This window comes from Haematobia irritans, chromosome 4, assembly GCF_050003625.1.
Source record: "Haematobia irritans isolate KBUSLIRL chromosome 4, ASM5000362v1, whole genome shotgun sequence".
Classification (NCBI taxonomy): Eukaryota; Metazoa; Arthropoda; class Insecta; order Diptera; family Muscidae; genus Haematobia; species Haematobia irritans.
Window position 1 is genome coordinate 157,521,739 of NC_134400.1, and position 12,772 is coordinate 157,534,510.

Genomic DNA, 12,772 nt, shown 5'->3' on the forward strand with positions numbered 1-12,772 from the left:
TTATGTACAGCCCCCATATAAACGGACCCCGAAAATTGGCTTGCGGTGCCTCTAAGAGAAGCATATTTCATCCGATCTAGCTGAAATTTGGTACTTAGTGTTAGTATAAGGTCTTTAACAAACATGAAAAAATTGGTTCATATCGGCCCATAATTATATATAGCCCCCATATAAACCGATCCCAAGATTTGGCTTGCGGATCCTCTAAGAGAAGAAAAGTTCATCCGATCCGACTGAAATTTGGTACACAGAAAAAAAGTGTCTCGTAAATTTAAGAAGATTTTTACAATAATTTATTACAAGAATTTTCCAGAATTTTAGTTCATTTTTCGTATCTTCAACGAAAATTAACTACTCGAACGGAAATTTTACAAATTCTAAGAAGCAATCGTTTAGTTCATGGCCTACAAAATACGATGGAAATTTCCTTAAAAAATTTCTTAACTGGTAGTTAAAAATTCGTTTGTTATGCTATAAAACTACTTGTGAAATGTAAATTATTTTCTAAATAATTAGTGCAATTTACTATAAGATTTTTTTGTATGAGAAAATATTTTTTTACGAAAAATGAACTTGAAAGTGGATAGCAATTTCTTACTGACAATTCCTATAGTTAATAATTGTTGGTAAAAAATTACCCAATGAAATATTTTTAGTTCACATGTAATTAAATTTATAGACATTTTCGTCAAAAATGGTAGATAACATTTCATGAAAATTTTGCAAATTTTAAGTTAAACGATTCATCGTTCATAAACTGGTGTGCCTTTACGAATATTATTCTTAGAGTAATTGTCAGCAGATGCGATGAACTAATGCATAGTACAGGGATCTTTATCGGCATAGTGGAATGTGATTAATGTAAAGATGATGTTACTTGAGTTTTGTTGTGTATACATGAGCGTGGGGTTGTTTTTATTTTTGTTCATTTAGTGGCTTATGTGTGTGTGTGTTTGTTATTCATTGATGGTTTTTGGCTGGATGAGGTGTTGTTTTCAATAAAGGCACATGTGTTTTTGTTGTTGTAGGAATGTTTTGGCTTTGCTTGGTTTTGTTTGGCATGCTTCAGTTGTATAGTTGGCGTTGGCGTGGGCTGTTGCATCTTTTAAGTAGGTATGCAACAAGGGAATATAACGGCATGGAATATTTTGGATTTTTGAGTCATATATTGGTGTTTGTTTATTAAACCTTTTAAATGAAAGTTATTAATATTTTATCGGTAGTTTAGAAAAAAGTTATTAAGAATATTTAGTAAAATATGTTGAAATTGAAAGTGTATTGAAATTTTCATTATTCAATGTAAAAAATTAATATTCAATTCCAGATGAATTTGGAAAATTTTTGTAATATCTCAGCGTATAGTTTATTCATAAATTGGTAAGTATTTTTTTAATATGGCTTTCTTTTGAAAAGAATATTTTTTATGTATATTATTATTTGTTAATTATTTTTTTTTTTTTGGAAACCAGTTTAATGTTTTTCTTTGTTGTAAAAGCGATATTTAATTTTAGAGCAACTCCAGACGGATTCAAACAAATTTAAAAAGGTAGAGAATTGGTAAGTTTTCTTTTAAAAATTGGCTTTCTTTCAACTAGAATATTTACGTTTTTATGACCTTTTTATCATCAAAATTACAGGTTTTTAATACCTTATTTTAGTATTTCTTTAATTAATTTTTTTGGAAACTAATGTAATATTTTTAATGTAAAAATAAATATTTAATTTCAGAATAACCCCTTAAAATTTGGACAAATTTTTAGTACTCCTTTGCCTGTAATTTAATAGTGAATTGGTAAGTTTTCTTTAACTTTCTTTTAACCCTGGATAGCCATCCTTATTTTTTGTACATTAACGTCATCCTTCGTCATTTTGACTACGGCTGATTTCAAGACGATATAATTTTCATCGTGAGCGAAAAAGTGAACCAAACTTGCATTTATTTTCTTATTCAATTTGGTTTTAAGTAGTATAAAACAAAAATTCATAAAACGATCGAATTAGTATAACTTAAATTTACCATTTCCCAATAGACTAAAATGCATTTTAAATCGAAAATAAAATTACGTGTCGTCATTTTGATGACTGTTTAGGAATACCAAGAATATTTGGTTTTTTATGCATATTATTATTTTTTTCATTAGATTTTTTGAAAAGTTATTTAATAATTTTATTTAATATTCAATTTCAGAGTAACCCAAATAAATTTGGACAACTTTTTATATTTCCCCTCAGCGTACAATTTAATAGAGAATTGGTAAGTTTTATATTAAAACTTTGGCTTTCTTTCAACTAGAATATTTATTTTATTATATCTTTCACATCGATAACAACATAGTTTTATGAGTTTATTTAGAATACTTCATTATTTCTCTAATTGTTTCAGGTACAAATTTTATGAGATACGTTTTCCAAAGAAAAGTTGAATTCCTTACACCATTTGATAAAATGCCAATGCCCAAATATGGTAAGTTACAAGCTAAAATGAAGAATTAAAAATTATATTTCATTACATGGTATTAATTTTTATTAATTTTCATTATTGTTTCCATTTTTTTCCAGCAAGATATGTGAAAAAATTACCTACGATGAATAAAAAAAGGATAAGTCAAAATGTCCAAACAGCGGGTTCAAATGAACTACTCTCTTTTCCATGTGGTCATAATTTTTATTTACAAAAAACATTGTATTAAGAACTTTCATCATAAGTTTTTATAATAAAGTACTTTTGCTTAAAGATAGTTTAATTTTAATGTATGAAAATTCTCATAATAGTAAAATGGTTTGTTGTTCCTTTAATTATTTAATTTCTCTATACTGTTGAATGATTGATTTAAAAATAGTCCAGTCGTCGACATTTTAAAGAGACTGTTAACCAATTTTTATTATCGGGTTTCCCACAAAATAAGCAAGTAAACCAAAATAATACTGACTTTTTAACTTGGTAGGTGTATATAAATCTTATGGTGTTGTAAAAATGAACTAAACTACAATGTTATAGATGAACTAAAATTTAAGAAAATTATAAACTAGACAAGTTTTTTTTCAAATTTTGAGTGTTAACGTCGTTTAATCGGGCTCAAATTTTGGCTATCCCAATATCTGGAAAGAGGATTCGTTTTGTGGGGTTGAGGCGAATGAACCTAGTGGCACCAGGTCGCGTTTTCGAAGCTGGCGTAACTAGGTTTAACTCAGAGTTACAACAACTTTGTTCATAACATAAATTTTTAAGAACAAAATAAGCTATTGTTTGTGATATCGTGCTTGTTTTTGTTATTTACCGTTCTCAAGTTATGGTTCAATACGTCAACTTTTTGGCCAAAACATTCGTTTTTTTTCAAATTTTGAGCGACGAGCGGCATGTGTTAACGTCGTTTAATCGGGCTCAAATTTTGGCTATCCCAATATATGGAACGGGGATTCGTTTTGTGGGGTTAAGGCGAACAAGATTCCGACATTTTTTTTACCCCATATAAGTTGCAGTCACTCTAATATTCAGCCCCCAGATAAACCGATCCCAATCACAGAGAAAACACTATTGCCTCTCGAGCCAAAAATAATCTATTAAAAATGTTATTGCCATAGAAAATTTTGTCAAAATTGTATACTTCTATAGAAAATTTTGTCAACATTTTATTTCTTTAGGAAATTTTGCTAGAACTTTATTTCTTTAGAAAATTTTGTCAAAATGTTATTTCTATAGAAAATTTATGAAGCACCTCTTAGTTGGAGAGGAATATTTTTGAAAATCTTCCAAAATATCAAGAATTCTATCAATCTACCAAACAGTAAAAAATCTACCATTTTCGGTAGACTCGTGTTCATAATTGCATATAGCCCCCATATAAAGCGACCCCCATATTTCAAATCTGGCTCTTTAATTGCAGCACAAAAGTTCATAAAGGGTGATACGGTCAAAATTTGGTCAAGGGAAAACGCGTGTAAATCGGTGAAATCGTTTATTTAAAAAATCAAATTAAATTTCTTTTTCAAGTTCAATTAGTATAAAATTCAGGAAAAATATTCAGTTAGGCTTTCGCTTTTCCAAATCCGAATTGCCGAGCCTCACGCTTGACACCTGCCATCAGATTTTGTATAGCCACCTTGTCCACCTTCTTCGCCGCAGAAAGCCAGTTTGCCTTGAACTGCTGCTCGTCCTTAGCAGTTTTTTTGGTCTTCTTTAGGTTCCGTTTGACAATAGCCCAGTATTTCTCAATTGGGCTGAGCTCTGGCGTGTTGGGAGGGTTCTTATCCTTGGGAACCACCTGCACGTTGTTGGCGGCGTACCACTCCATGGCCTTTTTACCGTAATGGCAAGATGCCAAATCCGGCCAAAACAGTACGGAACAAGCGTGTTTCTTCAGGAAAGGCAGCAGACGTTTATTCAAACACTCTTTCACGTAAATTTCTTGGTTGACAGTCCCGGAAGCTATGAAAATGCTGCCTTTCAAGCCACAGGTACAGATGGCTTGCCAAACCATATATTTCTTTGCGAACCTTGACAGTTTTGTGTGCTTGAAAATATCTGATACCTTTCCCCTTCCTTTTGCCGTATAAAACTCCTGTCCCGGAAGCTGCTTGTAGTCGGCTTTGACGTAGGTTTCGTCGTCCATTACCACGCAGTCAAACTTGGTCAGCATCGTCGTGTACAGCCTCCGGGATCGCGCTTTGGCCGTCGTATTTTGTTTATCATCGTGACTTGGAGTCACTACCGTCTTGTAAGTCGATAGTCCGGCACGTTTTTTGGCTCGATGCACGGTTGTAGACGATACACCCAGCTTATTTGCGGCATCTCGGAGAGAGAGGTTAGGGTTTCGCTTGAAACTACCAGCAACTCTCTTTGTCGTCTCAGCGGGTTCCGGTTTTCGATTTCCCCCCGATCCAGACTTCCTGGCTGTCGACAAACGTTCCCCAAACACTTTAATTACATTTGTAACGGTTGATTTGGCAACTTTTAGCGATTTTGCCAGCTTTGCGTGCGAGTAGCTCCGATTTTCGCGATGCGCGAGCAAAATTTTAATACGCTGCTCTTCTTGCTTGGACGGCATTTTGACAACTGAAGAGTGAATTCCAAAATCAAAATAGGAGCAACCCTGTAGGAATGTCTCGAACTCACTCAAAATCAAACTAACTTTTTACTAACTAATTTGAGGCGACTTTAAGCTAACTCATTATTTATGCGGTCTTGAGTCAGTTGAATTTTTCCCAAACTCACTTTTTCTCGATCAGCAATGAGTTACCTTTTTACTCACTCTAAGCTGATGCATATTTAAGTGAAGTAAAGTCATGGAAACAATTCAAATAAACAAACAAAAAATATGTATTGGCTTCTATAACTGTCAATTTGGATTTGGCTTTTTATATTTGTTTCAAATTAGCTTCTATTTTCAGAGAACTTTTGTAATTTTTTGTCACGGTTAGCGGTAAGTAGCATAGAAATGCATAATTCAAACGCAATTTAATAATTAAACTTTCCTTATTTCCACTAGAACCCATCATTATCAGTGAAGGAATAAATGGAAACTTCGAATAAAAGTGTTAAATGGCTGTTTGAGGACGAAGATATTGGGAAATACACTTAAGCCTTTTGGACCTCCCTGACGAATGCCACTTCCATTCAGTGTGCGTCATTACAAAAGTAGGTACAACTCCGAGTTAAACGAGAAAATTAACACAACACTCAAACTCAAGACAAGATGAACTCAACTTATCCGAATTTTTACTTAGGTTATATTTTATTTACTGTAAAATAATTTTAAAAAAATCTGAATTGTTATTATTTTTTAATTAATTCGAAATAAAATGAATCAAAAATAATAAAACAAAAACAAAATATTTTATTATCCACAAAGAGCTCACCATAAACTAATCAGTTAAGAGCTAACTCATAGTATGCTCATATATTATCAGCCTAAAGCTAACTCACTTTGAGCTAACTTTTGGTTAGCTGAAGCTTATGCAGGTTTGAGCGAGGACTGACTCGTTCCAATGACAAAAACTGAATAGGATTTTACATGGGAAATGAGTTAGGATTTGAGTCACCTGTGACTCAGTTATGACTAACAATTTATTAACTTAAAGTCACCTCAATTTCCTACAGGGAACATTCTACACACACACACACCTTCAAAATGAGGGGTGTTCAGGTTTTTTTTTAATTCAAAATTGAAAGAAATACGTCAAGGTTATATTGATCAAATTTTGACCGTATCACCCTTTATTGACATCATCAATCGTATCGCATGAAATTTGAATTTGAAATCTTACAGGAGGCTTAAGACATCAAATCTGGGGATCGTTTATATGGTGGCTATACCGAAAGGTAGTCCGATACGGCCCACTTGCAATACCATCCGACCTATAGCTACAATAACAGCAACTTGTGCCAGGTTTCAAGCGAGGTGCTTATTTAGTTCGTGGCGGAGAGTTTAAAAAAAGGTTTTGCCATAGTAGTACTTGTATTCATTGGCAAACCATTAATTTGTATATAATTGGCTGTGATTTTGCTTTGAGTGTGCTTCCACTTCCTTTTTCGGTATGGTTTTATTACTGGTGGTGCTTTTCTTCAATCTGGTCATTTGAATTGGTAATACTTCGTCTTAGCTAACATTTAGTATAATGCATCACTGTTGCCGTTCTTTTAATACATTGTGATCCTTGGCGTTGCCTCTAAGAAGGTAATATAGTGTTTGACTACACCACTACATTCGCCATTTACAAGTACAATTAACAAAGTCTACACCTCTACAAAAATTCTAAAAAATTTCCTACATGCTTTAAATCTTTTCGTATTTAAAATAGTATCCTTTAATGATCTAAATAGTTTATATATATAATAAAATTTTTATTAACGAAAATTTAAGGTGATATAACATTACCACGATGACATCCCATTAAAGGCACATTTAACGTGATATTCTATTAAGTTAATCACTAAATAATAATTATGGTTGGGAAAAAAGGTAAACATCATATCCTATTTGCTACGACATACTCCTTGGAACTCATTAAAAGCCAATTTTCACAGAATTAATTATAAAGAATTTGAGTCTGTGGTAGTTCTGCTACTGCTGGTATCAACCAACAGTAGACGACAGCCAACAGAGCATTCATGATTACCAATTAAATCCCAATGTTGGTCTCATATAAACACCCACAATAAGAGAAGCTTAAATTATCACTAAGAATGTGCCAAGAAAGATGTCCTCTCACGTCAGCTGTTGTCATCTCAGACATTAAACATTATCTCCCATAGCAAGGGTATGTTGATGCTAGTACAGATTTGTTAGAGAGCGAGATATTTTCTATAAACTGTGTCTTAAAAGCACAGTGTGTTACAATCAATCGTTTCGATGGGCTTAACTTTTACGGTAATGCGTTTGGCTCCCCTTCATACTCCCCCAGCCGGGGTTGATAAAGTTGATATTTTTGTACGTTATTAAATCAACACCATCAGATGAGGAGTATACTAACGATATCATTCTGTTTGTAGTTCATGGGAATATTGGTCTGACATTACGGTTGCAACAATTGATAGAATTTTACCAAATATGGTAGATTTTTTACTGTTTGGTAGAAATCTTGATGTTTTGGTAGAGCACGGGTAAATGTGAATTATTTCAACTGGCACAAAGAAAGAGTTGCAAAAATCAAATTGATCTTTGATTGCTTCATTCTCTGTTCGTATGTTGTTAGATAGAGAAAAAAGCTAATATACCACATTACCAGCCTGTGCCAATGTAGAAATAAAATTTTAAGAAAATTTTCTATAGGAATAAACTTTTGAGAACATTTTCTATAGAAATAAACAAATTTCCCATAAATTCAATATCGTTAAAAATTTTCAATTATACCCTGCGCCACACTGTGGAACAGGGTATTATAAGTTTGTGCATATGTTTGTAACACCCAGAAGGAGACGAGATAGACACATGGTGTCTTTGGCAATAATGCTCAGGGTGGGTCCCTGAGTCGATATAACCATGTCCGTCTGTCCGTCCGTCCGTCCGCCTGTCAAAGTCTAGGTCGCAATTTAAGTCCAATCGCCTTCAAATTTGGCACATGTTCCTAATTTGGGTCAGAATAGAACCCTATTGATATATATCTCTCGCCTGATATTCACTAATATGGACCCAGCAGCCAGAGGTTTATACCGCTTTGCTTGAAATTTTGTACAAACATAACACTTAGTCGTATAGTCAAGTGTGCAAAATTTGATTGAAATCGGTTCAGATTTAGATATAGCTCCCATATATATATATTTCGTCCGATATGGACTTATATGGCCCCAGAAGCCAGATTTTTAGCCGAATTTGGTTGAAATTTTGCACTAGGAGTACAATTAGTAGTATAGTCAAGTGTGCAAAATTTGATTGAAATCGGTTCAGATTTAGATGTAGCTCCCATATATATCTTTCGCCCGATATGGACTAATATGGTCCTAAAAGCCAGAGTTTTGGCCCAATTTGGTTGAAATTTTGCACAGGGAGTAGATCTAGCATTGTAGCTATGCGTGCCAAATTTAGTTGAAATCGATTCAGATTTAGATATAGCTCCCATATATATCTTTCGCCCGATATGCACTTATATGGACCCAGTAGCCAGAGTTTTATCCCGATTAGCTTGGAATTTTGCACAAAGAGTACAATTGGTAGTATAGTCATGTGTGCAAAATTTGATTGAAATCGGTTCAGATTTATATATATATATATATATATATATATATATATATATATATATATATATATATATATATATATATATATATATATATATATATATATATATATATATATATATATATATATATATATATATATATATATATATATATATATATATATATATATATATATATATATATATATATATATATATATATATATATATATATATATATATATATATATATATATATAAATATAAATATATATATATATATATATATATATATATATATTATATATATATATATATATATATATATATATATATATATATATATATATATATATATATATATATATATATATATATATATATATATATATATATATATATATATATATATATATATATATATATATATATATATATATATATATATATATATATATATATATATATATATATATATATATATATATATATATATATATATATATATACCCTCCCTCATGGATTGCGTAGAAACTTCTTCTAAACACTGCCATCCACAATCGCATTACTTAAGTTGCGGTAACGCTTGCCAATGGCAAGGTATATTAAAACCTCCTAACACCATCTTCTAAATTGTATGGAAGTCCGTACGTGGTATATCCAATACGTATAGAATTCAGTTTGACAAAGTAGACATAAAATTTTGACAAAATTTTCTACAGAAATAAAATTTTAACAACATTTTCTATAGAAATAACATTTTCACAAAATTTTCTATAGAAATAAAAATTTTGACAAAATATTCTATAGAAAGAAAATTTTGACAAAAATTTCTATAGAAATAAAATTTTAACAAAATTTTCTATAGAAATAAACTTTTGACAAAATTTTCTATAGAAATAAAATCATAGTAGATTATTTGTGGCTCGAGTGGCAACCATGATTATGAACCGAATAAAATTTGAACAAAATTTTCTATAGAAATAAAATTTTGACAAAATTTTCTATAGAAATAAAATTTTGAAAATGATGAAAATTTTATTATGAACCGAATAAAATTTTAACAAAATTTTCTCTAGAAATAAAATTTTGACAAAATTTTCTATAGAAATAAAATTTTGGTAGATTATTTTTGGCTCTAGTGGCAACCATGATTATGAACCGATATGGACCAATTTTTGTGTGATTGGACCAATTTTGGTATGGTTGTTAGCGACCATATACTAACACCACGTTCCTAATTTGAACCGGATCGGATGAATTTTGCTCCTCCAAGAGGCTCCGGAGGTCAAATCTGGAGAACGTTTTATATGGGGGCTATATATAATTATGGACCGATATGATCAATTCTGGCACGGTTGTTAAAGATCATATACTAACACCATGTTCCAAATTACAACCGGCTTGGATGAAATTTGCTTCTCTTGGAGACTTCGCAAGCCAAATCTGGTGATCGGTTTATATGGGGGCTATATATAATTATGAAGCGATGTGGACCAATTTTTGCATGGTTGTTAGAGACCATATACCAACATCATGTACCAAATTTCAGCCGGATCGGATGAAATTTGCTTCTCTTTGAGGCTCCGCAAGCCAAATCTGGGGATCGGTTTATATGGGGGTTATATATAATTAAGGACCGATGTGGACCAATTTTTGCATGGTTGTTAGAGACCATATACCAACAACATGTACCAAATTTCAGCCGGATTGGATGAAATATGCTTCTCTTAGAGGCTCCACAAGCCAAATCTGGGGATCGGTTTATATGGGGGCTATATATAATTAAAAACCGATATGGACCAATTTTTGCATGGTTGTTAGAGACCATATACCAACATCGTGTACCAAATTTCAGCCGGATTGGATGAAATTTTCTTCTCTTTGAGGCTCCGCAAGCCAAATCTGGGGATCGGTTTATATGGGGGCTATATATAATTATGGACCGATGTGGACCAATTTTGGCATGGTTGTTAGATACCATATACCAACACCATGTACCGAATTTCAACCGGATCGGATGAAATTGTCTTCTCTTTTAGGCTCCGCAAGCGAAATCTGGGGATCGGTTTATATGGGGGCTATATATAATTATGGACCGATGTGGTTGTTAGAGACCATATACCAACACCATGTACCAAATTTCAGCCGGATCGGATGAAATATGCTTCTGTTAGAGGCTCCACAAACCAAATCTGAGGGTCCCTTTATATGGGGGCTATACGTAAGAGTGGACCGATATGGCCCATTTTCAATACCATCCGACCTACAGCGATAACAACTACTTGTGCCAAGTTTCAAGTCGATAGCTTGTTTCGTTCGGAAGTTAGCGTGATTTCAACAGACGGACGGACGGATGGACATGCTTAGATCGACTCAGAATTTCACCACGACCCAGAATATATATACTTTATGGGGTCATAGAGCAATATTTCGATGTGTTACAAACGGAAAGACAAAGTTAATATACCCCCATCCTATGATGGAGGGTATAATATATATATATATATATATATATATATATATATATATATATATATATATATATATATATATATATATATATATATATATATATATATATATATATATATATATATATATATATATATATATATATATATATATATATATATATATATATATATACACCCACCACCATAGAATGGTGACGGGGGTATAATAAGTTTTTCATTCCGTTTGTGACACATCGAAATATCGATTTCCGACTATATAAAGTATATATATTCTTGATCAGGGAGGAATTCTAAGACGATATAACGATGTCCGTCTGTCCGTCTGTCTGTCTGTCTGTTGTAATCACGCTACAGTCTTCAATAATGAAGCAATCGTGCTGAAATTTTGCACAAACTCGTCTTTTGTCTGCAGGCAGGTCAGGTTCGAAGATGGGCTATATCGGTCCAGGTTTTGATATAGTCCCCATATAAACCGACCTTCCGATTTGGGGTCTTGGGCTTATAGAAACCGTAGTTTTTATCCAATTTGCCTGAAATTTGAAATTTAGAGGTATTTTATGACCGTAAAGAGGTGCGCCAAAAATGGTGAGTATCGGTCCATGTTTTGGTATAGCCCCCATATAGACCGATCTCCCGATTTTACTTCTTGGGCTTATAGAAACCGCAGTTTTTATTCAATTTATCTGAAATTGGAAATCTAGAGGTATTGTAGGACCACAAATACGTGTGCCAAAAATTGTGAGTATCGGTCCATATTTTGGAATAGCACCCATATAGACCGATCTCCCGATTTTACTTCGTGGGCTTATACAAACCGCAGTTTTTATTCAATTTACCTGAAATTGGAAATCTAGAGGTATTGTAGGACCACAAATGCGTGTGCCAAAAATTGTGAGTATCGGTCCATATTTTGGTATAGCCCCTATATAGACCGATCTCCCGATTCTTGGGCTTATAGAAACCGCAGTTTTTATTCAATTTACCTGAAATTGGACATCTAGAGGTATTGTAGGACCACAAATACGTGTGCCAAAAAGTGTGAGTATCGGTCCATATTTTGGTATAGCCCCTATATAGACCGATCTCCCGATTTTACTTCTTGGGCTTATAGAAACCGTAGTTTTTATTCAATTTACCAGAAATTGGATATCTAGAGGTATTGTAGGACCACAAATACGTGTGCCAAAAATTGTGAGTATCGGTCCATGTTTTGGTATGGTCCCCATATAAAACGACCTCCCGATTTGGGGTCTTGGGCTTATAGAAACCGTAGTTTTTATCCAATTTGTCTGAAATTGGAAATCTAGAGGTATTTTAGGACCAAAAAGAGTTGTGCCCGAAATGGTGAGTATCGGTCCATATTTTGGTATAGACCCCATATAGACCGATTTCCCGATGTTACTTCTTGGGCTTCTAGAATCCGAAGTTTTTATCCTATTTGCCTGAAATTGGAAATCTAGAGGTATTTTCGGGTCATAAAGAGGTGTGCCGAAAACGGTGAGTATCAGTCCATATTTTAGTATAGCCCCCATAAGAACTCCTTGGGTTTCTAGAAACCGTAGTTTTTATCTGATTTGCCTGAAATTGTAAATATTCTGGTATTTTAGACTCACAAAAACGTGTATCGGATTAAGTTTTTA

General features: G+C 32.9%; 1 protein-coding gene and 1 long non-coding RNA gene across 3 annotated transcripts in view; one reads left to right on the forward strand and one right to left on the reverse strand.

Annotated features, from left to right (window-relative positions):
- LOC142237265 (capon-like protein) overlaps positions 1-12,772 on the reverse strand; it is a 795,171-nt gene that overhangs the window by 2,026 nt on the left and 780,373 nt on the right. The gene's annotated exons all lie outside the window — the stretch shown is intronic.
- On the forward strand, positions 1,509-2,464 carry LOC142237267 (uncharacterized). The gene is made up of 4 exons (XR_012722416.1): positions 1,509-1,557; positions 1,729-1,792; positions 2,189-2,254; positions 2,384-2,464. It is a non-coding gene; the product is annotated as an uncharacterized LOC142237267 (long non-coding RNA).